This window comes from Puma concolor, chromosome A2 (assembly GCF_028749965.1).
Source record: "Puma concolor isolate L17-30 chromosome A2, mPumCon1.1.hap2, whole genome shotgun sequence".
NCBI classification, from domain to species: Eukaryota; Metazoa; Chordata; class Mammalia; order Carnivora; family Felidae; genus Puma; species Puma concolor.
In genome coordinates this window covers 154,523,290-154,546,637 of record NC_141668.1, presented here as the reverse complement: position 1 = coordinate 154,546,637, position 23,348 = coordinate 154,523,290, and the positions used below count along the sequence as shown (strand labels likewise).

General features: G+C 42.3%; 1 protein-coding gene and 1 pseudogene across 12 annotated transcripts in view; both read right to left on the bottom strand.

Annotated features, from left to right (window-relative positions):
• The window catches only part of MAP4 (microtubule associated protein 4), a 195,779-nt gene that overhangs the window by 23,976 nt on the left and 148,455 nt on the right, over positions 1 to 23,348 (bottom strand). The window lies entirely within an intron of this gene.
• LOC147583617 (short transmembrane mitochondrial protein 1 pseudogene) lies at positions 1,718 to 7,260 on the bottom strand (annotated as a pseudogene).

The following is a 23,348-nucleotide window of genomic DNA, read 5'->3' as shown; positions in this document are numbered from 1 at the left end:
TCCTAGTCTTAACAGGGAAAGCACTCAGTATTTCACTACTAAGTATGATGTTACGGTTAGGTTTTCTATAGGTGAGGAAGTTGATCAAGTTGAGAAAGTTCTCCCTCTTATCTTTGATGAGTGTTTTTTCATAAATGGGTGATGAGTTTTGTTGAATGCATTTCTGCATTTATATGAATTTTCTTCTTCAGACTGTTGATATGGATAACCTTGATTGGTTTTTGATTACAGGACTAGCCATGTAGATCTGGAATAAATTCCACTGGTGTTGTGTATAGGTAATTTTATATATTGCTGGACATGTTAATATTTTGCATCTACATTCATGAGAGATATTGGTCTGTAGTTTGTTGTATACTGTCTTTGTTTGGTTTTGGTATCAGATAAATACAGACCTCATAAAATGAATCAGAAATATTGCCTCCTCTTGTATTTTCTGGAAGAGAATGTGTAAAATTGGTGTTAATTATTCTTCAAATGTAGGATGAACCCCTACAGTGAATCCCTCAGCAACTTTTTAATTAAGAATCCAATTTTATTAATGGTTATTCAGGTTATCTATTTCATCTTGGTTGAGTTTTGGTAATTTGTGGTTTTCAAGGAATTTCCTCTGAGCTGTTGAATTGGGAGTGTAAAGGTGCTTCCAGTGCTCACTTGTTATCCTTTTAATTGCCATAGTGATGTCCCCTATTCCTGAGGTTAGTGGTTTGTGTCCTCTTTTTATCTTTGTCAATTTTGTTGAAGATTTACCAATTGTATTGGTATTTTTTAAGAACCAGCTTTTGGCTTAATAAATTTCCTTTGTTGTTTTCTTGTTTACAATTTCACTGATTTCTGCTTGCTTCGGACTTATTTGTTCTTCCTTTTCTAGTTTCTTGATGTGGTAACTTAGGTTATTGATTTGAGATCTTTTTTCTAAGGTAAGCACATAGGGCTATAAATGTCCCTCCCAGCACTGCTACAGCTGCATTCTACAGATTTTGAGATGTTCTATGTTCATTTTTATTCAGTTCATTTTATTTTTAATTTAAATTTTTATTTATTTAACATTTATTTATTTGGGGCAGGGAGAGAGAGGCCAGGAGGTGGAGAGGGGGGGCAGGGAGGGCGGGCGGTGGGGAAGAATCTCAAGCAGGCTCTGCACTATCAGTGTGGAACCGACGTGGGGCTAGAACTCACAAACCATGAGATTATGACCTGAGATGAAATCAAGAGTCAGATGTCTAACCAGCTGAGCCACCCAGGTGCCCTTTAAGTTTTTATTTTAGTTCTAGTTTGTTAACATACCGAGTAATATTAGTTGCAGGTGTACAATTAAACATTTCCATACAACACCCTGTGCTCATCACAAAGTTCATTCTATTTGTTTTTAAAAAATTTTTTCCTAAATGTTTATTTTTTGAGAGAGTGCGAGAAGGGGAGGGGAAGAGTGGGTGGGGGACAGAGGATTCGAAGCGGGTTCTGTGCTGATGGCAGCGAGCCCAATGTGGGGCTCAAACCATGAGATCGTGACCTGAGCCGAAGTGGGACGTTAACTGACTGAGCCACCCAGGAGCCCCAAGATTTTTAAGTAATCTCCACACCCAACATGGGGCTGAAACTTACAACCCTGAGATCAAGAGTTGCATGCTCCACTGACCAAGCCAGCCAGGCCCCCTCATTTTATTTTTAATTTTTCCTGTGATAACTTCCTCTTCAACCATGGACTATTAAGATGTGTACTCTAATTTCCAAATGACTGAAGATTTTCCTGTGGCCTATTATTGGTTTCTAATTTGATTCCATTATAGCCAGACAAAATATTCTGTATGATTTTAACCTTTTAATAAAGTACTGAAGTTCATTTTATGGCCTAGGATCCATCTTGGCAAATGTTCCATAGGTGCTTGAAAAGAATATAGCCACTTAAAAAAATTAATGTTAACATGATATATCTTTTTCCATCTTTAACTTTCAATCTACCTTCCTTAGGACTGACATACATTTCTTTCTTTCTTTTTTTAATTTTAGAAAGAGTGCACATGCTAGTGGGGAGAGGGGCAGAGGGAGATAGGGAGAGAGAGAGAGAATCTTATACAGGCTCCAGGCCCAGCTCGATCCCACGACCCTGGGATCATAACCTGAGCCAAAATCAAGAGTCAGACGCTTGACTGACTGAGCCACCCAGGCATCCCTGATATGCATTTCTTGTACACTGCGTGTACTTGGGTCATTTTTTAAAAATCTACTCTTCTAATCTCTGTCTTCAATTGTAGTATTTAGACTATTTGCATTTAAAGTAATTACTGATCAGTTAGGGTTTATATTGTCATTTTGGTATTTGGGTGTTTTCCCCCCTCTAGACTTTAATTTTAATTACGTGGAAACAACATAATTTAGTACCAAATGTTTAAGCATCCATTATAATTGCTTAACAGTGGAATCGGCATTATTCAAATCTGATCAGCTATACAAAACTCATCAATCTTTTCTTTAGAAAAAAGGTGGTAGAAATCCCAAAGAACTAGTTAAAGGTCACCTTTACTCATCTAGCACCATAATTCCAGTCTTAGTCCATCTCAAGCGGCTGGAAAAGAGGAAGGGAAGAAGTGAGGATGTTGGAAAAGGAGAGTTCTTAACTTGTGGCCCCATCTGTGCCCAGAGGCAGCGCAGGTTCGAGCAGAGAGGAAAATCTCTGAGGCCGGAATTTAAAACGAAAGCTTTCGGCTCAGATGGTAAGGAGGCCCTCCAGAACAGCAGAATCAGCAAATCCAGAAGGCAGTGCTGGAGTCCGCCTCATAAAGCAGGGGGCTTCTTCTTGTATCCAAGTCCTTTTTAATTCCTTCAAGTTTTTAAACCAGGTTTGCTATGTCATGGTTGTGGACCAGATACATTCCAACTAGGGGGCCACACGTATTTCCAAGCAGGAACTGGAGCATGGTGTCAACGAGGAGGGCACAGAGGGCGGCTCTGTTTTTTATTATTTGTTCCCTCTGTTTCTTTTGCCTTCCTGTGGGCTACTTGAACATTTTTTAAAATTCCACTTTTATTTTTTAATGTTTTTGAGTGTACCATTTTACTTACTTCTATTTAGGATCTTTTATCCTCCCTGCTTTTTAAATGTAATTTCTTAGGTATTTCCTTCTCAGACATCGAGCACCACATCAGATGGTACAATTTTTGCTTCGATCATCAAATAAGATTTTTAAACTTCATGAGGACAGTCTATTTATGTTTACTCCTATTTTTACTCATTCCATTGTTCTAATTACTTTTTCATTTCTGAAATTCCAAGCCTCTTTCTGTTATGATATCTTATTTTTTTGGAAAGCTTCCTTTAGCCACTCTCTAAAGGGATGTCAGCAAGCAAAAATCCTCTTAGTTTTCCTCTTAGAATGTCATTACTTTCCCTTTTTTCCTGAAGGATGGTTTTGCCAGATATACAATTTGCAGTTGACTATTCTTTTAACACTTGAAAAACGTTGTGCTACTTCCTTCTGCCCTCATGGTTTCCGGTAAGAATCACAACGCCATTTGAACTGCTATTCCCCAATACAGATATGTTAGTTCTCTACAGTTGTTTTCAAGATCTTTTTTCTTTGTCTTCAGTTGGCAGAATTTAATTATAATATGTCTTGGTGTAGATTTCTTTGGGTTTTTTTCTCTTGGAGGTTCATTCAGTTTCTCCAATCTTTAGGTTTATATCTTTTGACAAATTTGAGGTGCTTTCAGTCATTATTTCTTCAAATAATTGTTCAGCCTCACATTTTTTCTCCTCTCCTGGGATTCCAGTAATACAAATGTTAGATCTTTTGTTATTGTTATAGAAGGCTCTGAGGAGCTGTAATTTTTTCTATTTTCTCTCTTTTGTTCAGATGGACTAAATTCTATTGATCTGTGTTCAAGTTCACTGATTCTATTCTCTGACATTTCCAGTGTACTATTGAGCCCATCAGACATGTTTTTTTATATGATTGTTGTATTTTTCCTATCCATAATTTCCATCTCCTACTTTTTAATAACTTCTATTTCTTTGCTGAGATTTTCTAGTTTTTCCATTGTTTCAAGACAATCCATTATTGCTTGTTGAAGCAATTTTATAATGGCTGCTTTACAATCCTAATTTTGTATGATATCAGGTAATCATTGTTTAAATTTAGTGTGCATGTTCTGGCTGTAGTTTCAATAACAATTTAGTCTCCAGAGCCCTTGTAATGCAACTGTGGACTGCTGTGTTCTTCTGGCTTCATGAGAATGTCACTCAGTCCCGGCTGGTAGTTCCAGCAAGGGATGAAGCCACCTCCCTGGGCCAGATGGTTTCACTAGGTGAGGGTTGAGTGATGCCAGACCCACAGAATGCAGAGAGTTTCTCCTGGCCTGTTCTCTGGCTGCCTGGTGCTGGCATACTTCTTGTTCGATCTCTGCAGGTGCCACTGGGAGCAGGAGGCACCCACCTGGCCTTTTGCTGCTGGAGGGAAGGGTGTATAGGAGGAAACCTCCCAAGGTCCCCTTCTGTTCCTGGATAGAAGGCTAGAAGACATCAGGCCTATAGGTGTCACTGGTGCTGTCACCTGTGGGGGACTAGGGATAGATTCTCCTGCCAGTGTGGATGGATTGTATTTTGCTGTCAGGTGTGGAACAGGTGACAGGTGGGCCCTCATGAGCACTGCTCAGCAGGACTGAGCCCACTACTGCTGCTGGATATGAGTAGGGGAATATGGCTTCCCTTTCCTAGTCTTTTGGAAAGAGAAAGTAGGCTTTTTATTCTTTCTTTTTTCCCTTCTCTTCGCCTTTCTTTTCTCTTTTCTTTCTTTCTCTTTCTTTCTTTCTTTCTTTCTTTCTTTCTTTCTTTCTTTCTTTTTCTTCCTTCTTCCTTCTTCCTTCTTCCTTCTTCCTTCTTCCTTCTTCCTTCTTCCTTCTTCCTTCTTCCTTCTTCCTTCTTCCTTCTTCCTTCTTCCTTCTTCCTTCTTCCTTCTTCCTTCTTCCTTCTCCTTCTCCTTCTCCTTCTCCTTCTTCTTTTTGGTGGGGGAGGCTTGGGGGCGGGGAGGCATCTATGCTTGTTGGCACTTCTGGGTTGCAGGCACTCTCCAGGGCCCAGCCCTGGGTACAGGGGAGATTAGAAAGAAAACCCAGGGGTCTCAACGTACACTGTCCTTCCTTAAGCCCTGAGTTCCCTACCCAGTCCGTCCTCTCCTTTCCACCTTTCAGATTCCTTTTATAATTGTCTGCTGAATTCTTTTCACAGTATTTAGCTGTACTTAGAGGAAAGAAGCAAGAAAAAGTGAATCAAGTGGTCTTGTCTTGGTAGGAGATTTTCTAATTTATAGCAGTTTGTACTTTTTGATGTTTGAAACTCTATGTATTATGAGTCAAAACTGAATTTGCTTAGTTTTAAAAATATGAAGAAAGAAAAGAAAAACACACAAGGTTGGTGAATGTCTTTTTCTCTATAGCAAGCTGAAAGAACATCTTACCAAATGTGTGATATGTTGCCATTAGCCCCAGATCACTACGCACATTTTTCAGCAGGCCCAGGATTGTTCAGTAAACATCTACACAAACTCCCACTGCCTATGACATAAGCATGCAACACCTCAACCTACATCGCTGCCACCCAGTGAAAAACACCTGACGTACACAGAAGCAGAAACTGCTACCTCCCTCCCAGACGGTGCTTCTCACCATGACCCTCCACCTTTGGCCCAGGGGTCTATGCCAGCCAATTGCTAGAGACCACTACCCAAATGTCCCTACAGTTTTGAAAAATAATGCTCAAAACAGAACTTGTAACTGCTCCACAAAACTACTTCCTTCTGTTGGATCTTTCCAGTATCTGCGTTACTACCTGCTGGGAAACCCCGGCTCAGTATAATAGCACTAGCTTCGACTCCTTTCTCTCTCTCTCTCTCTCTCTCTCTCTCTCTCTCTCTCACACACACACACACACACCTTCCACATTCAGTTTTCAAGTTGATTTCACCTGTTCTATTTCCTCATTCATGTCATCAGTATTTCACTTGCAACGACTACATGAGACAAGCTATTATTGTCACAAGGATTTCTGCTTTCAATCCTCTGTTTTCCAGTTCATCCTGTCTACTGAGTCATCCCAAAGCTGACTTTGGGCCACTTCATTGTTATAGGCAGCCAGCAGTTTTTTAAAACATCTTAAGGGGCATTTGAAGTTTGGGTTCCAAATAATTTTCTAGAGGTGTTCTCCCATTATTTCCGGCCACATATGTATGGATGGCTTTGACATGTTTGCTCAACCCACATTCTTTTCCCAAGAAGTCTCCAGGTGAATGAGGTGATCAGATATAAGGGATGTAAGGTAGCATAAAGTGGGGCACAGAGCCCAAACCATGGCAACCCAGTGTCTGTGTGGACCAGAGTCACCAAGGAAAGAAAATGTATGAGATGGCAGAGAAAGCAGTTTCCAGCAGGGAAGGGAATGGAACACAATGTTTAGGGTGAAGCAAATGTCCTAAGAGGCACATAATGGCTGCAGCCCGACTACGCTTCCTGCAATTGGATTCCCTGAGACTCCCTGTCAATAAACACCTTTTTATAAATTTGAGTTCCTCTGAGTGTGTTTCCGTTCTTTGAAATTAAATAATCCTTACAAGAGTACCCTATGAATACTGGTCATTGTTCTTTTACCTAACAATGAGCTATCTAGGCTCCCTTACGTGAGTCCCTTTGCCTGGAAGGCTTTCCCTTGCAAAGTTAGGCACCAGGGCTTCCGAACCACCTCCTCCAGGTAGTTTCCATGATTCACGACTCTCTCACTGCTCCATTCCCCCACCCCAATTTGATCATAACTTGCTTGAGAATGTGGGCAATATCCAGCGCCTAGACAGTGACTGACATATCGTAAGCATGAATCTTTATCTGTTTTTATCTACACAGCGCTTAGCAGAGTCGACACTTAAACATTTTATTAGGTGCACACATTAGTGAGGTTTGCAGGTTACTTGAAATTTTTTCCTGCCACCATGAACTTCTGTTAGTGTGAACTAGGATAAACTTGCTTTGAAATAAACAAAAATCTGCACTCATTACCACCTAGAAGGTATAGGGCACCAAACCGGGAACCAGCCCATCAACAGGAAGACGACAGAACCCTATTCACAAGGGGCTTACAGTTCTGCCACAGCTAGAAGTGAGCAACGGCACAGAGTATCTGCGTGCTTGTCATGCTGGAGACATACATCACAGAGGAAATAGGAAGCTTATAGGAAGCTTCTTTGTTCACCTCCATTAAAAAAAAAAAAGCAACCCCCCCCCCAAAAACCCAAAAAAACCCCGTTGGTCTTCTAGGGCTTTTCCACTTACCCTTCCCTGAGAAAATACTTGAAAATGAGTAAAAAAACTTCATGAAAACGTACCGAGAGGAATAAATATTAGAAGAGGTGATTTTTTACAAACAAAACACATGGTTTAAATCCCCATGAACCAGCTTGTGAATCAGAGTCCTTTGTGCTCAAACTGGACTGGGAGGAAAACCAGCTTTTGTAGACCACCAACAATAAGCTCCATGGGGGGCTGGGGGGGTGGGGAAGAGGAGGGCCAGGAAGAAAGACACAGGAGGCAGCCACAAAGCCTGTGACATTTAGTGGTTTATTAAGTGCAAGTCTCTCCTTCTCTCTCCTTTCCCTTCTCCCCACAAATTCTCCCCACCTGCATGCAGAAAGAGAAGACTAGAAGCAGGACTGGGTCAAACATGAAGAACAGGAAGAGAATATTAAATAGCCAGCTTTAAAAGGCTCTTTTTCCACTTGAACAAAAGTAAAATGTTCTCACAAGCGAAATGGAAAACAGAGCTTGCACCCAGGCTGTGCTACTTAACGAGAGGAGGTTTAGTGCTGATACGCCCATTGTGAGTCCACACAGTGGCGGATTTTCAAGCAAGGAAATCAATCAGTTGTGATTGGATGATTTGGGGCTCAGGAATCATCTGGTTCAAGCCAACAGGGAGCTGAGGGGGTGGCAGGATGGGGGATGGGGTGGGTAGGGTGACATGAGGTCAAGCAAGGGGTCTATTTCTTATGTCCACCACCCTCTGACCCCATCAGCCCACGTCCTCAGTCCCCACTATCCATCATGCCAGCAGACATTCAGGCTGACCTAGCTGGATTCACTTTGTCTACTTTCTCGCCTCACTCCCGGCAACCTTCCAATGCAAAGAATTCTGCTTTCCCCGGCACACAGACTCCAGCGGTAATAAAGCCGCCTAACGCTCCTGCCGGTAATCTGTCACTTTGGTTCCCTCCTTGCTGTCTGCTTGTTCCCCATGGAGGCAAAATTTAGAAACATACCATCACGTGGGGTCTCTTCACACAGGAACGCTGGAGTGCTCTGGGTTGCAGTGACCTCAATTTCTTTCTTCCCTGCCAGAGCCGTCTGTCCTGGCTGTTTCTCACCTCCTTGGCAGACTGGGGAGCATGAATCCGTTCTGGTTTCACTAACATCTTCATGTCCTTTTTCCTTGCTGCTTACTTCAGGAATCTGCTCCAGCTTACCATGGAGATGCAATCCAGCGGTGCCCAGTTCCTTCTTCCCAGAGCTGCTGCCGCTGCTGTTGCTGACGGGGGTCAGTTCTTCTCTCTTCTTGGCCACAGGTTCCTCACAGATGAACGGAGGTACCTCTTCAGTAGATGGGATGGGCAACTCCCCAGGGATCAATTTGTAGCTAGCTGTCTGTTCCTCAGCCACCGTCATGGAGCGCTTTATGGCAGGAGCCCCCAGTTTCCTGGGCGTAGGACTTGGCATTGGGCTGCTGGTAAGAGGCAGCAGGCCAGAAGAAAGCTCTTCTCGGGCAGGGAGTTCAGGATATTTCTCTGCAAGGTTGACAGCTGGGGGAACCGAGAGGTGAGAACATTCAGACAGGGCCCGGCGCATTGCTTTTTTCTGCTGGGGTACTTGGTTGAGCAAAGCCCCCTCTTCGGGAGAATTCAATTTCTCCAGCTCCTTCTCGTGGTCTCTGTCATGAGAGCTGTCATTTACGTATTCCTGGGTGAACTCCACCATAGTGATCGGTGGAATGGCAGTGGGTGAATGCTCAATAGTGGGGGCTGGGCGCGCTATAGCCTCAGATAGTGAGGGCTTACATTCGAGCAGCCCAGAGTGATCATTCACCACCCCAGGCACCCGGCAGCCAGCAGTGATACCATTCTCCTTTCCCGGAGTTGCTTCCCTCAAGCCCTGAGCCACTGGATGAAAGTTGGGGTTCCAAACACTGGTTTCTTGCTCAACATCCCGGGTGGGGATGTCAGCAGCCCCAGGGAAATCCAGATCTGGCTGGCTCTTGGTCTCTGGCCCATTCTTCCCTGCCACCTTCCCCTGAACTGTAGAGGCTTTGTTCTCATCTGGCCCCTCTCCGGGTCCCACACGGAACTCAGCTGTCTTCTGGTGTACCGAGTTTCCCTCCAAGGAATGGCAGGTTTCTGAAATCACATACCTGCTCTCAAGGTGACCCGAGGTTGCCTGACACTCCTCGTCCTGCACCTCAATGCTGAGCTCTTTGTCTAGCTTCCCCTCAAAGAAGCAGAGCTTTTTCTGCTCCAGGAAGCTGGCATTCTTCACAAGCCCGTCTTTCAGCTGCCCGTCCATGCTGACGTTCAGTCCGATTTCATTCAGTTTGCCCTCTGTCCTCTGCCACTCAAATCCAGCTTGGTTGATTTCTTTTGGGGGGTCCATTCGGCACTCTGCAGGCTTGCCCTTACAGAGCTGGCTGTAAGCGGCAGTGCGAGAGGCAGGCTGCTTGTCTGAGAGCGACATCGTCTCTTCGACTGCTCTCCCCCCTCGCTCCTGGAGCTCTAACACCACCTACGATCACACAGAGCTGGCAGTGACATCACACCAAGTCCCCAGTATTCATGACAAACCTGTCTTCCCCCCAAAGATCCTCTCTCCTCTAGCAGCTGGGTGCTAAATGTATTTACTAGTGTGAAAGAAAAGAATGAAAAAGAAAGAGAAAGGAAAGAACCTGCTACTTTCTGCACAAATGTCACTGTTAAACTGGAAGTGTAATTTCCTGTTAGCTAGCACTCTGTTTAGATCTGCAGTTTATAACACGGTATGGTGCCAATCTGGGTACTGAGGATAGTAATTACTCCCGCTTTTACTGATATAGATACATGTATACCCACACGTTCACTTATCTGACACTATGCCCACACTTCCTCATTCACCCACTCAAAATACTGTTTTAAAAATAGTCAAGACTCATTTGCCAATCCCCAGTCATAACCCTTAAAGAACAATGATTTCAGAAAATGGCTCAAAATTTCACTTAAAAAAAAGACCTTACTATAGTGTCAAAATTGGAGGCATTCATTTCTCAGAGCATGAGTGGGTTTGCTGTCACAGAAACTCACCAAATTGACTTGAAAACTGATTTCAGTGGAGTCCCCAAATCTCAGTGAGAGCTTCACCTGTAGTTCTGTACTATGGAAGAGTTTAATAAAGGGTTCCTCCCAGGATCTCAGCAATCAGGGCTTTGGAGACATGTATTCTAGTTACAAGACATTTGAGTGACAATATACCCCTTGCACTTTTACTCCTGACCCTGCTCCCCACCAGTTCCCTGGACAAGCCGGGTCCCCCCCCCCCCCCCCAATGCACCAGCCCTGCTCTTTCTAGCCAGCCGATTGCTTAGTTGCCATGTGAACACACTGACCTCTGGAACACAGGGACTCTGGCAATCTGTGACACAGCCCCCTGCCCCTGTTTAATCCAGCACAGTCCTTTGCTGTGCTGGCCTCTGAGCTTGTTAACTGTACATTCAGGACTGAAATATCCAGAAAAGAAAATTCTTGGGAAAAAAAAGTTACACTGAGAAGACAGGCCTTATTCTACCTTAAATTAAGCTGAGTTTTGTTGCTTCACCTGTAAGTCACTATTATGGGCTAACATAGGATACTCCAAAATATTCTATCAAGGAGGAATACACCAGATGCCTTTTTCCAAGATGAAGAAAATTCAGGCTGGATTGTTTTAAAGCCATCTGCTATTAACTACACTGATCTGGCTACAATTTTTTAATAATTCTTTTAGAAAAAAGGGCAGAGGGAGGCAAATCATAAGGGATTCTTAAATATGAAGAACAAACTGAGAGCTGCTGGAGGGGCTGTGGTTGGGGGGGATGGGTTAAATGGGTGATGGGCATTAGGGAGGGCACATGTTGGCATGGGCACTGGGTGTCACATGTAAGAGATGAATCACTGGGTTCGACTCCTAAAACCAAGACACACTGTATGTTAACTAACTTGAATTAAAAAAAATTTTAATGTTTTATTTTATTAAAAAAATTTTTTTTAACGTTTATTTATTTTTGAGACAGAGAGAGACAGAGCATGAACAGGGGAGGGGCAGAGAGAGAGGGAGACACAGAATCTGAAACGGGCTCCAGGCTCTGAGCTGTCAGCACAGAGCCCGACGCAGGGCTCGAACTCACAGACCGTGAGATCATGACCTGAGCCGAAGTTGGCCGCTTAACCGACTGAGCCACCCAGGCGCCCCTATTTTATTATTTTATTTTATATTTTATTTATTTTATTTTATATTTTATTTATTTTATTTTATTTTATTTTTGAGAGAGAGAGAGTAAGCGGGGAAGGGGCAGAGAGACAGGGAGACACAGAACTTGAAGCAGGCTCCAGGCTCCCTTGCTGTCGGCACAGAGCTCAAGAGGGGGCTCGAACCCATAAACTGGGAGATCGTGACCTGAGCCGGAGTCGGACACTTAACCAACTGAGCCACCCAGGTGCCCCTAACTAACCTGAATTAAAAAAAAAAAAAAAAAAAAAGAAAAAAGTTCAAGTTAAGATTGCTCTCTCTGATCTATAAAATGTGATGAGATTACCAAAGCCCAGCCCAGGAAAGTTTCCTTAACTGGAGCCTCTGTCTCCAAGTACCCTTTCTCTACTATTCACATTACTCACATCACTTCTCTCAAGTCCCCAACCATAGTGCAGAAGCCAACTGTATACGCTTTCTGCATTAACTTCAGTACGTAACACTGGGCTATGTTGATGGTTAAGAGTGGCAGGGTTGAAAGCCTCAAAAAATGTGCTTTTCCATTTAACCTTTGTCCTGAACATAAACTGAGCCTCTCCTTCCTCTTGACCTTAAGTAGTTTAATAGCAATACATGTCAAAGCCAACAAAGGTTCCTTGGCAAGGAACCAGTGTCACCTTACTCTACCACAAAGGTCATGATTCTACTAATTAGGGAAAAAGAAAGATGGAGAGTCTTGGGTACGGAAAGGCTTAGTGATAAAATATAGCTGAATTCTGGCTTTCTTGTCTTTTTATACATACAAGTGAATAATACAATTATGTATGCATAATATAGGATGAAAATTATGAACGCCTGCAGGAGGCTGTTGTAATGCAGTCTAAACATGCCAGATGCAAATCTTAGAAAATGCCTTAGAAATTAGGTATGCCTCAACAACCCCATCCACTGAGAAACTAGTCACTCCCCACCCCTAATACACACACACACAGCCTCAATTTATTGACACTTTAAAAAAAAATTTTTTTAATGTTTATTTATTTTTGAGACACAGAGAAAGAGCACAAGTGGGGAAGGAGTGGAGAGAGAGGGAGACACAGAATCCGAAGCAGGCTCCAGGCCCCGAGCTGTCAGCACAGAGCCCGATGCAAGGCTCAAACTCACGAACCACGAGATCATGACCTGAGCTGAAGTCGGCGCTTAACCGACTGAGCCACCCAGGCGCCCCAATTTACTGACACCTTCTATCTTTGGTTTGTGGGGAAAAAAATAATTTGGTTTGGAGTCAAAAGACCAGGTTTTAAAATTTCTCTGTGTCATTTACTAGTTATGACTCTGAGCAACACACTTAACTGTTCCTGGCTTTGGTTTGTTCCTCCGTAAAATGAGGGGGGCCTTTAAGGTGCCTTCCAGTGTCACAGTTTTAACACTTTTACAACTCAATGAAAAGGCTGAAACATGCATCAAGGACTCACAGGTCTGTTGCTACGTCCAACTCAGAGTGGTTTGATTTTAACTTGGGGCTCCTATGGTAGAGGACTACCTAGGGGATGTATGTAGCTGCAAGTCTGACAAGAGGGGCTGAGTTGGCTGCCATATTCTGAAAGGGCAGAGACAGCCTAGGTGAAGAACAAGCATGGACACTTGTTCCTCTGAGTCAAATGATTTTTAAATTTGCGCCCCTAGAGTCCAATGATTTTTAGTTCCAGCCAGCCTATCCAGAGCCTCCCACTGGTACCAACAACAAATGAAACAAACAAATGAAGCTAAGGCAGTAACTATAGTTGTTAAGTCCCTGGTATCTTCAAATCCCGTGTATCTTGTCTCAACAACTCTATCTATAAATAGCAAACTGCAAACTGTGAGTCCGCCAAAGACCAGGAGCAGGAACCAGGAGAATGAAGCTGGCTGGTCACAAAGAAGCACATATTCTAGACTGTGGTTCCTACTACACATCAGAAATGCGGTCAGCCTGCAAGAAGACAATGTTCGGCTACTGTGCCAAGCAGAGGCCTCAGTGTTCAAGGGCTCAAGAGTCAGAGTTGAAGAAGAAATCGGAGAGGTCAGTGGCCAAGAAGTATAAGCCCAGACAAGAAGCCCAGAGTATAGGCGAGTGCCCAAGACATCACGTCAGCTAGATGCTCAAGCTTGCACATAAGCCTGGTGTCACCTAGGGGTCTGGGTTTGAGTACAACGGGAGAACATAAGGCATAATATGGGGACACCCACAGAATCCATCTCTTGTGTAGGTGTGAAGCAACAGAAGATAAAAACCATCTAACAAGGTAGCTAACATAATGTACCCGCTGATGCTAGCTTAAAAAAAAAAAAAAAAAAAAAAAAAACAAAACTAAGAAAACGTATTCACGTATGAAGTAGGTTTTACCGCTTCCAGCAGGGAATTTGATGTGAAACGATAAAGTATTAAGTCCCTGGACTGGAGAATTACTGCATGACAATCCTTCTGATAAAGGTAGGCAAAAATAAACAAACCACCACCACCAAGAAACACCATACAAACGCTAATTTCAATAACACACAAGAGAAAAAGAAAAGCTGGCTCTCAAAATTGGAGAAACTGCCTAAAGAAAATAATATCCTATTCTCCAAGTCTCTTTTAGGACAAAAGCATTTTATTCTGTTTTGAAATTTTTATTATCGTCTTTTTAAGTTTTAATTTGCATTACCGGTGCTCATCACAAGTGCCCTCTTAATCCCCATCACCTATTTTCCCCATCCCCCCCAACCCCTCCTCTCTGGTAACCGTCAGTGTGTTCTCTGTAGTTAACAGTCTGTTTCTTGGCTCGTCTCTCTCTTTTTTTCTCCTTTGCTCGTTTGTTTTGTTTCTTAAGTGGACAAGGGTCATTTTATAACAACAGTGCTGCAAGGACAATGACGTATGTGCTACGGTACAGGATCTGAACGCTGGAACTCCTCTAACTTAATCTTCTCAATTTACAGAAGAGCAAACAGGGTCCAGAGGGGGGAAAATGAAATGGTTTGCCTAAGATCAAATGGTGAGCTAATGGAAGAGCCATGTGGAAGATGCTTGGTCTTTGACTGACAGGATTCCCACACAACTGAGCAAAACTACATCTTAGTCACTGGTTGCCTCTCCTTTTCATTGTTTCTTTTTTGCTCAGTAAAGTACTACAGACTTTAATTTACAATTTTTGTGATTAATTCAAAGCTTCCAAAACTAGTATACAATGTGTACACGTGTGGTATACGTGTATGTGTGTTCGGGGGGCAAAACAAGCTTGAAATAAAGGAGACAAAGAAGCAACTGCATTAAGATTTAGTGTCCATCTTATACCTTTATCATGGTATTGTTTTCATTGTACAAAGAATGAGGAAGGTGTGAGCAACTTCTTCCTTAGTGATCTCTGGTTATTAGTTTCCATTCTGAGAGAACTTAAATTTACATTAATGGTTTTTCACAGCTCCTCAACACTGTGAGCTTCCCCTTCATGGTGCTTCTGCATAGGCAGGTAGGTCCTGCTTCCATAGGAAAAAGTAGAGATCTAGAGGTTTTTACATAGGGAAGGGGACAGAGTGGATTATAGTTTGACTACACTATTGCTTTTGTAACACATACCAAGGAAGAAATCACAGGGAACAAGAATTAATGGGTTTAAAGATTGCCAAATGAGGTGAATGCTATCTGGCTCGTGAAAAATGGGGAAAATCTAGGACAGACTAATTAGTAAAAACTGAGGCTCTGTCAGTGCTCTGGTCCAATTCAGAATTATAGACAGAGTTTCACTCAGGAATGCACATTCCCCCACAGGAGACAGCTGTGGCAAGGAACTCAAATCTCCCCAGCTTCTGTGATACTTTATCAGGCTCTTAGATGACAAACTTACATGATACCTTAAAAGGTTGAGCACATCCAGGCAAAAAGAAATTAAATCTACTTAAGAACCAGAAGGCTTCAATTCTAGACTCAGCTGCCACTGGAATTCCTTCCTGTTGGTTCCACTCCTACTCCTTCAGAACCCACTTAAATGTCACCTCTGTGAATTCTCCCAGACCCCCACCCCCAAATCAGCTCATTCATGTTTTTACAATATCATACTTGCTCACACTCTCTTTGGAAACTACACCATAATCGTTTACTTATATGCCTTTCCTGGGAGCTACCGGAAGGCAAGAAAATGATGAGTCCATCTTTGCCATGGTGGTGACCAGCAATCTGATGCAGTACGTAGGCTCTCAGAAAAGTTCTGCTTAGCGGAAGGATGAATGGATTCCTTGAATACGGACTCTATAATTTGACTTGACCCTTCCCATCATTAAACTCATCTAGAGAGGTTCCAATTTGGAAGGTCCTTTGGGTTAAAGATTTTTAAGTTCCACTCTGAGTCTAAGGAAAGTACATAGATACACCCATGTGTCTGGTCAGTGGTGGTTTCTAAGGCTTTATTTATTATTTAATTTTTGACACTTAGTCCTTTTTTGAGAAAGACAGTGTGAACGAGGGAAAGAGAGAGAGAGGGAGACACAGAATCTGAAGCAGGCTCCAGGCTCTGAGCTGTCAGCACAGAGATTGACGTGGGTCTTGAACTCACGAACTGTGAGATCATGACCTGAGCTGAAGTCGGATGCCCAACACACTGAGCCACCCAGGTGCCCCTCTAAGGCTCTTTTATGAGACCATATAACAACATGTCTAGCCTCCAAGGGTGCTGGCACAACTTGCAGGTCTCTGAAGGTCTCTGATCTTAGCAGACGTACCGGCAGATGTTTCTGTTTTCGTCTGTACCTTCAGCTAGTACCCAACCTGTTCAGGGCCTTGGTTTTGATATGTTCCACAACTGGTTCCTCTGCATCTCTCCTAGTCGTTACCAAGGCAACAAACCTACTTTCCAGATTGACCAAATGTTCCCTGATATTGTCTCCAGAAAACAATTTCTAATAAATTATCATTACAATGACAGTCAATAATTCCACTGATTACAATGACTGATACTCTTTACTAATAAAACCTGAAGGTTACAAAGTCGCAATCTAAGTTTCTTACCTGAAAGTAAATAATGTTTGTGTTTATATACATATATATATATACGCACAACCATCTCAAAGCCATATTCTACTGAATTTCAGAAATGTTTCTTAGTACATATTTAACTCAAGAAAACTGTGATTCTCCCTAATTGAGTTTCAAAGATTGGGAAATAGATAGGATTTTAAAAAAATGAAACCAGCAATCTAACTTATGTGACTCCTGATAAAAGTAATTCACCTACTGGGACCCCAAAAATGGAGGCCTGGCTCCTCTCACAAATCTAGAGCCAAGTCAGCCTGCACTTTTGGGAAACGCCTCACTGTCAAGGTAACCTAATATATACCAGTCACAAACCTCCAACTCTGCTTTAGTTAGCTTACCTTACCCTAGAAAATAGGACCTGCTAGTCTTATAAGGAAATCCCCAACCTCTTAGTCACTCATGCTGTCATGCAGTGCCTCTTCTAATGCTCTATAAAACTCACTCTTGCCCCAAATTCCTCGGGAAAAGTGCACCTCTGCTTGTTAGGCACTGTACTCCCCCAATCCATGGATTGTTTTCCTTTGAATAAAGGACATCAAACTCCTATCTAAACTGGATTATTTTTGTCATTTGACACCCTTAAGCATTAAAATGTTTATAGATGAAAAGTCCCCCAAGAAGTATGACTTGGAAATTCTAACCCTTTGTTCTTGTAGCATAGTATTGACCTTCCCATGGCCTCAAGAAAGAAAAGAGAATCATCCAATTAAAATAGGTAAACACCCCCCGTCCCATATCACTTCCAGCATAAGTCTAATATCCTCTGCTTACGGAGGCAACAGACAACTCCCAGGACCCTTTGAGAGCTTGTATTCCTTCTCTCAATCTCATCTCAAAATGTTTCACAGATCTCCCTGCTCCCCCAAACTTGACTTATATGCCAGTCACTCCAAAATGTTTGCTACTCCTCAAATATTCCAGGCATTTGTACTTCACTATGCCTTTACGCAGTCTATCCCCTAGAATGTTTTACCTGACCTAGCTCTATAAACTCTTAGCTCACACTGTATTATAAAACTTCTCTCATTAGAGTAAAATTATGTCTGTGTTTATCTCCCCACTCTAGAATCCTGGAGAAGCAGAGAATGTGTTGTTAATCTACCCTTAGAATGTGGGAGTAATGTTACCTGGTGTCTGTTGAATGAATGAATGAATGAATTAAATTACTAAAAAGTCCAAATCATTTTGAGTGTCCACTATTCACAGTGTAACAGGAACATTGTATGATAATTAGATTTTTGTTTAACTTATACAAATTATCGGGGCGCCTGGGTGGCTCAGTCGGTTAAGCATCCGACTTCGGCTCAGGTCATGATCTCACGGTCCATGAGTTTGAGCCCTGCGTCGGGCTCTGTGCTGACAGCTCAGAGCCTGGAGCCTGCTTCGAATTCTGTGTGTCTCTCTCTCTGCCCCTCCCCGACTCATGCTCTGTCTCTCTCTCTGTCAAAAATAAATAAACATTAAAAAAAAAATTTAAACTTATACAAGTTATCATTGCTAAACAGTTTAAAAATTACCAATTTCAACCTGCTCACAGCTGAGATGGCCTGCATTAACATTTTATGTTAAAAAGAAGAGGTAAGGGATGGGGCGCTGTGGGGGGGGGGGGGGGACGGGGTGGGGCTCAGGCGGTGAAGCATCTAACTTCACCTCAGGTCATGATCTTGCGGGTTCGTGATTTTGAGCCCCGCTTTGGGCTCTGTGCTGACAGCTTGGAGCCTGGAGCCTGGAGCCTGGAGTCTTCTTCGGATTCTGTCTGTCTGTCTGTCTCTCTCTCTCCACCCCTCCCCTGCTTGCACTCTGTCTCTCCCTCCCTCAAAATAATAAACATTAAAATTAATGTTAAATTAAGTGTAAATTTTTTTAATAATAAAAAAATAAGAGGTAAGGGGAATAAAGGGAAGATCTCTTTCTTGTCCACTTTATATTTTACTTTATTTTATTACTATTCTTTTTTAAGATTTTATTTTCAAGTAATCTCTATACCCAATGTGGGGCTCGAACTTACCACCCCAAGATCAAGAGTTACATGCTCTACTGACTGAGCCAGCCAGGCACACCTGTCCACTTCATATTTTAAAGAAATAGATATATCTGCAACACCACAAATCAGAAGCTAAACTGTTTTATCATTTTTTTTTCTGAATCTGCCAATGCTATTGTCACCAGAGGACAAAAGTGACCAGTGAAGGGAGTGTGAGCGGAAGAACCAACCTCATCAAGAAACACAAAAAAATTTAGTGTTTATTTCTTTTTGAGAGAGAGAGAGGGAGAGCAAGCAGGTGAGGGGCAGACAGAGAGGGACACACAGAATCTGAAGCAGGCTCCAGGCTCCAAACTATCAGCAGAGAGCTTGACGCAGGACTTGAACCCACAAATTGTGAGATCATGGCCTGAGCCGAAGTCAGACGCTTAAGCAACGGAGCCACCGAGGTGCCCCACCAACCTCATTTTAAAGTAGAGAAATTAATATCTGCTGGACTCATTTCAAAGAATATTTACATGCACTGGGTCAAATGAGGCAAACATTAGCACAGGTTCTTTGAGGGTTGAGAGAGTTTAAGAGTGCTGAACATATAGTAAATTTCAAAAAAAAAAAAAATGATAGCTATTTGGGGCACCTGGGTGGCTCAGTCGGTTAAGCGTACGACTTCGGCTCAGGTCATGATCTTGGGGTTAGTGAGTTCGAGCCCCCCGTCAGGGGCTCTGTGCTGACAGCTCAGAGCTTGGAGCCTGCTTTGGATTCTGTGTCTCCCTCTCTCTCTCTGGCCCTCCCCTGCTCACGCTGTCTCTCTCTCTCTCTCTCTCAAAAATGAATAAACTTAAAAAAAAAAAAAGTCTGACTGTTGATTTCAGCTCAGGTCATGATCTCACTGGTTTGTGGGATCGAGCCCCACACCTCAGGCTCTACACTGACAGTGCAGACCTTTCTTGGGATTCTCTCTCTCCCTGTCTTTCTGCCCCTTCCCTGCTTGTGCTTGCTCTCTCTCTTTCTCTAAATAAACATTTTTTTAAAATGGTAGCTATTTTTAGTTGTATGACATATACAATTTTCCACTACATTTCTTTAATAAACAGCATTTAAAAAACCAACAACAGAGAATAAGCAGGTAAATGGGAAGAAAGCGGTAAGGAAAGGAACTATAGGAAGGGCACTATAGTTAAGAAGAAATATTACTTAATCGATACTTTACCAGTTGTAAAACTGTAGCAAGTTTTAAGATTACAAATGTAATCTTCTCATCTGCCGAGCATATTTTATTTGTAAAACTGTTAGGATTTGGGGTTTATAAATTACTTCAAGTTTCATGCCAAGAGAACTTCCCACCATAAACCGACGTTTCCCAGCTGTTGGATGATGGGCTCAGGCAAATTAAAGAAAATGAAGCCAGAAAAAAGGAGGCTAGGTTCTAACTTTGGCAAAAGGAAGGGCCTGTCTACAGGGATCCGTGATAACTATCGCACTCAGGGAACAACATGCCAAGTGCACAGTCACTCACAGCTCTACCTGGCTGCCGGTGAAGTGACAGCATTGACTAGAGTCCAGTAGAGGGAGGCTCTTTCAAACTGGCTCTTCCATTCACAAAAAACAGTCCCAGGGGCGCCTGGGTGGCGCAGTCGGTTAAGTGTCCGACTTCAGCCAGGTCACGATCTCGCGGTCCGTGAGTTCAAGCCCCGCGTCAGGCTCTGGGCTGATGGCTCAGAGCCTGGAGCCTATTTCTGATTCTGTGTCTCCCTCTCTCTCTGCCCCTCCCCCGTTCATGCTCTGTCTCTCTCTGTCCCAAAAATAAATAAACGTTGAAAAAAAAAAATTAAAAAAAAACAAAAACAAAAAAAACAGTCCCAAAGGAAGTCCTTTTCTGCCAAGGTCAGCTCAGATTACCTGAAGTATCACAATCCTCCCTGCCTAGAACAACATGCAATATATGTGAAGAAGCCCTCTGGTAAAGTTTCCCTAAACTTGAAAGTGGCATGAAAAGATAAAAGGCGAGGGAACACTAAGCCAAAAGAGACATTAGCAGTCTATTCACTCTCCCTACTTCCAAAGAGGGTTAAGACTCACAAAAGATAATTCATTTATAATTTTTAATATGTCATCAGGCATCATATGTATGTAAAGCTCAATACTATGTGTTAGGGAAAACACATGAATAAGTCAGACACATTTTATTCTGCCTGGAGAATAAAATGCTAGACCGAGTCAAAAGACCTAGATCCCAATCCCAAATTAGCCTCTGATTCAAAATGTATGTCCTCATGAGGTGTTTCCACTTCTCTACCTAAAAAAGTACTTACTTAGTGCTTAGACATTAAGAAAATATAATGACTAATTTTCCACCTTTTTCTTTTTAAGAACCTAAAACTTCTGGAAGGTTCCTCTGAGAAAAGAATGAGAAAATGACGGGCCCTAGAGTTGGAAAGACTTCGGTTCAAATTCTGCCTCTGCCACTATACTATCTGCATGACCTTAATGTGGAGAGTCTCCATTTTTCTCATCTATAAAATGGAGAGAATACTACGTAGTATTGTTTTGTGTGTGTGTACGTGTGTGTGTGTGTCTACTTACCTACCTACCTACCTATAGATAATTAGGCACACGATATTAACAGATGGTAGTTACTATTAATTGCTAGCAATCTAGGAGTAGGCAGTTAACACGAATGATCTGAAGTGAAAAACAAAGAAAAAATATAATAAGGCCAGGCCTACAACCAGTTGTGGATGAAACATCACAGCCTACACGGAACAGTGGTAGTTGGGTATGAGGGGCTACCCTGCCCCGTCCCCTATCACAAATCACTATACTCCCTGTTCCACTCAGTTTCCTGCCTCAGACTCCAAGCTTACTTGAAGCTCTGTATCTGCACATTCTCCTGCTTCTTGGACACCTTAGAATAAGCGTCACTAAGGGCACTGGGAGGCTCAGCCGGTTGAGTTGGTTAAGTGTCTGACTCTTAATTTTGGTTCAGGTCATCATCTCATGATTCGTGGGATCAAGCCCTACGTCAGGTTCTGTGCGGACAGCAGGGACCCTACTTGGGATTCTCTCTCTCTGCTCCTCACCCTCTTGCACACTCTCTCACTCTTAAAATAAATAAATAAACAAACATTAAAAAAAAAAAAAAAAAAGAATAAGCCTTACTAGAAAGATACAAGATCTGCAAGAAGAAAACATCAAAATACCAGTGAGGGACAAGGACATGTAAACCTGAACATGTGAAGTTACTGAACATGGCATGTTACTGTGTCGTTGGATAGAAAACCTCACCATACAAGACAACAACTCTCCCCCGATAACTGATACATTTAATGTGATTCAAAGAAAAACAGTGACTGGATTTTTGTTTTGTTTTGTGTTTTTACAAAACTATACAAGTCAATTCTCAAATTTTTATGTAGTAATAAGCAAGGAGAGTCAGGAAAACTCTAAGAAACACTAACAGGGGGAGGAGTGGGACTGGACTAGACCTATTAGATATTAAAATATACTATGAAATATGAAAATATACTTTTCAACGAGAAGACCAATGAATCAGAAAAGAAAATCCAGAAACAGACCAACTATGTACAGGAATTTAGAGCATGACAAAGGCAGCACTTCAGTGGGAGACAGATTAAGACACATGTTGGTGGACAACCGAGTAATTCTATACCACATCTCATAAATACACACACACACACGCCAGGAAATTCTAGATTGATCAAAGATTCAAAATGTGAAAAACTAGAAACAGAAATTATTTTTATAATCTCAGAGTAGGGATGGTTTTTATAAACTCAGTAATACACAAGGAAGCCCCTAAATAAGTAAAACCCAAAATAAATCCACGCCAATAAATCACTGTTCACCTGTTAGATCAGCACACAAACAAAAAATGTGCACTAGTGGAGGAAGGCCAGAAGAGCAGGTACTGGTATACACTGAGGGTGAGTACATCTCTGTGGCCCTGTGGGGAACAATGTGGCAACACCTGTCAAAATTACGAACACATTCTTCAAACCAGAGAGTCTACTCCAGAGGTCCCTTTTATTACACAGATGTACTTGCACAAGTATGCAAGCATGACATTCTGTATGTACAGGGACAGTCTATGCACCTTGTTTCTAATGAAGAAAAACCAGGAGGGGTGCCTGGGTGGCTCAGTTAGTTAAGTGCCTGACTCGATTCAGGCTCAGGTCGCGACCTCATGGTTCTTGAATTTGAGCCCCACACTGGGCTCTGTGCTGACAGCACGGAGCCTGCTTAGGATTCTCTCTCTCCCTCTCTCCCAAATAAATAAACTTGAAAAGACAAAAAAGAAAAGAAAAACTAGGAAACGCTTAGATGTCTATCAATAAAGAAGTGATAAAATACATTAGGGTATATCCACATGATGCAATACTATACAGCTGTTAAATAAGAATGAGGTCCCCTTCTTTGTACTGATTTATAAAGATTTTTACAATAACTGTTAAGTTTATAAACCAAGGCACACATCAGTATGTATTATATGTCTCATCTGTATAAAATCTGCAAATATATATGCTATTGCTTCTTTATGTGTAAATTTTCTCTGGAAGGATGTGTAAGACACTGTTAACACTGGGTGTCTCTGGAGAGGGAAACTTGAATGGGGACTGATGGAGGGAGGCAGACTTACATTTAAGTGTATACCCCTTTGTACCATGGGAATGTACTAACATTCAAAAATTAGTTAAAAAAATTATCCATTAAAAAAGTATAGATTGTCCTTAGGGAAAAGGTGTGATCGAAATCTAGCAGAAACACCAAATTTTGCCTGAAACCCACCATTCTCTC